At 39.2% G+C, this 4540-nt stretch overlaps 1 pseudogene; it reads left to right on the top strand.

The window, feature by feature from the left end:
- The first annotated feature begins 3912 nt into the window (after positions 1–3912).
- LOC123946478 lies at positions 3913–4196 on the top strand (annotated as a pseudogene).
- The last annotated feature ends 344 nt before the right edge of the window (positions 4197–4540 follow it).

Genomic DNA, 4540 nt, shown 5'->3' with positions numbered 1-4540 from the left:
ACAAATATCATTCTCAATGGAGAAACACTGAAAACTTTACGTTAAGGTCAGGAACACGGCAGGGAGTCCATTATCACCACTGCTATTCAACATAGTACTAGAAGTCCTAGCCTCAGCAATCAGACAACAAAAATAAATTAAAGGCATCCAAATTGGCAAAGAAGAAATCAAACTATCACTCTTAGCAGATGATATGATACTATATGTGGAGAACCCAAAAGACTCCACTCCAAACTTGCTAGAACTTGTACAGGAATTCAGTAAAGTGTCAGGATATAAAATCAATGCACAGAAATCAGTTGCATTTCTGTACACCAACAATAAGACTGAAGAAAGAGAAATTAAGGAGTCAATCCCATTTACAATTGTACCCAAAACTATAAGATACCTAGGAATAAACCTATCCAAGGAGGCTAAGAATCTATATGCAGAAAATTATAAAGTACTCATGAAAGAAATTGAGGAAGACACAAAGAAATGGAAAAATGTTCCATGCTCCTGGATTGGAAGAATAAATATTGTGAAAATGTCTATGCTACCTAAAGCAATATACACATTTAATGCAATCCCTATCAAAATACCATCCATTTTTTTCAAAGAAATGGAACAAATAATCCTCAAATTTATATGGAACCAGAAAAGACCTCGAATAGCCATAGGAATATTGGAAAAGAAAGGCAAAGTGGGTGGCATCACAATTCCAGACTTCAAGCTCTATTACACAGATGTCGTCATCAAGACAGCATGGTACTGGCACAAAAACAGACACATAGATCAATGGAACAGAATAGAGAGCCCAGAAATCGACCCTCAACTCTATGGTCAACTAATCTTCGACAAAGCAGGAAAGAATGTCCAATGGAAAAAAGACAGCCTCTTCAATAAATGGTGCTGGGAAAATTGGACAGCCACATGCAGAAAAATGAAATTGGACCACTTCCTTACACCACACATGAAAATAGACTCCAAATGGATGAAAGACCTCAATGTGAGAAAGGAATCCATCAAAATCCTTGAGGAGAACGCAGGGAGCAACCTCTTCGACCTCAGCCGCAATAACATCTTCCTAGGAAAAATGGCAGAGGCAAGGGAAGCAAGGGCAAAAATGAACTATTGGGATTTCATCAAGATCAAAAGCTTTTGCACAGCAAAGGAAACAGTAAACAAAACCAAAAGACAACTGACAGAATGGGAGAAGATATTTGCAAACGACATATCAGATGAAGGGCTAGTATCCAAAATCTATAAGGAACTTAGCAAACTCAACACCCAAAGAACAAACAATCCAATCAAGAAATGGGCAGAGGACATGAACAGACATTTCTGCAAAGAAGACATCCAGATGGCCAACAGACACATGAAAAAGTGCTCCACGTCACTCAGCATCAGGGAAATACAAATCAAAACCACAAGGAGATACCACCTCACACCAGTCAGAATGGCTAAAATTAACAAGTCAGTAAATGACAGATGCTGGTGAGGATGCGGAGAAATGGGAACCCTCCTCCACTGTTGGTGGGAATGCAAGCTTGTGCAACCACTCTGGAAAACAGCATGGAGGTTCCTCAAAATGTTGAAAATAGAACTACCCTATGACCCAGCAATTGCACTACTGGGTATTTACCCTAAAGATACAAACATAGTGATCCGAAGGGGCACGTGTACCCGAATGTTTATAGCAGCAATGTCTACAGTAGCCAAACTATGGAAAGAACCTAGATGTCCATCAACAGATGAATGGATAAAGAAGATGTGGTATATATGCCCAATAGAATACTATGCAGCCATCAAAAGTAATGAAATCTTGCCATTTGCGACGACGTGGATGGAACTAGAGGGCATCATGCTTAGTGAAATAAGTCAATCGGAGAAAGACAACTATCATATGATCTCCCTGATATGAGGACATGGAGAAGCAACAGGGGTGGTTAGTGCGATAGGAGAAGAATAAATGAAACAAGATGGGATTGGGAGGGAGACAAACCATAAATGACTCTTAATCTCACAAAACAAACTGGGGGTTGCGAGGGGGGAGGTGGGGTTGAGAGAGGGGGCGGGGGTTATGGATATTGGGGAGGGTATGTGCTATTGTGAGTGCTGTGAAATGTGTAAACCTGGCGATTCACAGACCTGTACCCCTGGGGATAAAAATACATTATATGTTTATAAAAAAAAAATTGGAAGGGGAGGCGAACCATAAGCGACTATGGACTCTGAAAAACAACCTGAGGGTTTTGAAGGTTCAGGGGTGGGAGGTTGGGGGAACAGGTGGTGGGTCATAGGGAGGGCACATTTTGCATGGAGCACTGGGTGTTGTGCAAAAACAATGAATACTGTTATGCTGGAAAAAAAAAAGAAAATAGAAAGGGAGATAAAAAGCTTTCAGGACAAACAAAAACTGAAGGAATTTGCAAACACCAAACCAGCTCTATAGGAAATATTGAAAGGGGGTCCTCTAAGCAAAGAGAGACCCTAAAAGTAGTAGATCAGAAAGGAACAGAGACAATATACAGTAACAGTCACCTTACAGGCAATAAAGTGGCACTAAATTCATATCTCTCAATTGTTACCCTGAATGTTAATGGGCTAAATGCCTCAATCAAAAGACACAGGGTGTCAGAATGTATAAAAAAACAAAACCCATCTATATGTTGCCTACAAGAAACTCATTTTAGACGTGAAGACACCTCCAGATTTAAAGTGAGGGGTTGGGAAAAAATGTACCATGCTAATGGACATCAGAAGAAAGCTGGGGTGGCAATGCTTATATCAGATCAATTAGATTTTAAGCCAAAGACTATAATAAGAGATGAGGAAGGGTCATACTCAAAGGGTCTGTCCAACAAGAAAATCTAACAATTTTAAATATGTATGCCCCTAATGTGGGAGCAGCCAACTATATAAACCAATTAATAACAAAATCAAAGAAACATATCAACAAAAATACAAAAATAGTAGGGGACTTTAACACTCCCCTCACTGAAATGGACAGATCATCCAAGCAAAAGATCAACAAGGAAATAAAGGCCTTCAATGACACACTGGACCAGATGGACATCACAGATATATTCAGAACATTTCATCCCAAAGCAACAGAGTACACATTCTTCTCTAGTGCACATGGAACATTCTCCAGAATAGATCACATCCTGGGTCCTAAATCTGTTCTCAACCGGTATCAAATAATCTAAAATTTATATGGAACCAGAAAAGATCTTGAATAGCCAAAGGAATATTGAAAAAGAAAGCTAAAGTTGGTGGCATCACAATTCTGGACTTCAAGCTCTATTACAAAGCTGTCATCATCAAGATAGCATGGTACTGGCACAAAAACAGACACATAGATCAATGGAACAGAATAGAGAGCCCAGAAATAGACCCTCAACTCTATGGTCAACTAATCTTCAACAAAGCAGAAAAGAATGTCCAATGGAAAAAAGACAGCCTCTTCAACAAATGGTGTTGGGAAAATTGGACAACCACATGTAGAAAAATGAAATTGGACCATTTCCTTACACCACACATGAAAATAGACTCAAAATGGATGAAGGACCTCAATGTGCGAAAGGAATCCATCAAAATTCTTGAGGAGAACACAGGCAGCAACCTCTTTGACCTCAGCCACAGCGACGTTTTCCTGGCAACATCACCAAAGGCAAGGGAAGCAAGAGCAAAAATGAACTATTGGGATTTCATCAAGATCAAAAGCTTTTGCTTTAAGAAAACAAAAACAAAATCTTTTTGTTTTAAGAAAACTGAAAGACAACTGACAGAATTGGAGAAGATATTTGCAAATGACATATCAGATAAAGGGCTAGTGTCCAACATCTATAAAGAAGTTAGCAAACTCAACACTCAAAGAACAAATAATCCAATCAAGAATGGGCAGAATAGGTGTGCAAGCACCTCAGGATGGCCCACACTGTGGAACCAGTGGCAAAGAAGATCTTTAAAGGAGTTTTAGTTGTTGAACTCTTTGGCGTTTTTGGAGCATATTTTTTATTTAATAAGATGAACACAAGCCACATTTCAGGCAAACGATGAGCAAGAAATTTCCCTTCATCTTGGAAGTTTATTACAAATCCATTGAACAGTCTGGAATGGATGGAGTCAGAGAGCAAGATCAAGAAAAATGGCTGAATAGCAAAAATTCGGACCAGTCATCACATTCAGCCTCCCCTCTAAGCTGTTTGTGACCTTTGTGAGGGAAAAGAAAGATGAGCACACCACATTGTGGACTCCTGGCCCCACAGAAGAAAACAGAAACTTCTGGTCTGCCATGGCTCAGTCATTTCTCATCTATTATGCAAATCCCCTGCTTTTATCTGTTGCTTTCCTCTGGCATTTATTGTTAAAGATTACTGTTTAATAAATAAAAGAATAGGAGAAGAAATGAAAAAAAAAAAAAAAAGAATGGGCAGAATACACGAACAGACATTTCTGCAAAGAAGACATACAGATGGCCAATAGACACATGAAAAAGTGCTCCACATCACTCAGCATCAGGGAAATACAAATCAAAACCACAATGAGATATCAC

This window comes from Meles meles, chromosome 7 (assembly GCF_922984935.1).
Source record: "Meles meles chromosome 7, mMelMel3.1 paternal haplotype, whole genome shotgun sequence".
Classification (NCBI taxonomy): Eukaryota; Metazoa; Chordata; class Mammalia; order Carnivora; family Mustelidae; genus Meles; species Meles meles.
Note: the sequence above shows the minus strand (reverse complement) of the source record. Positions and strands in the feature narration are given on the sequence as shown.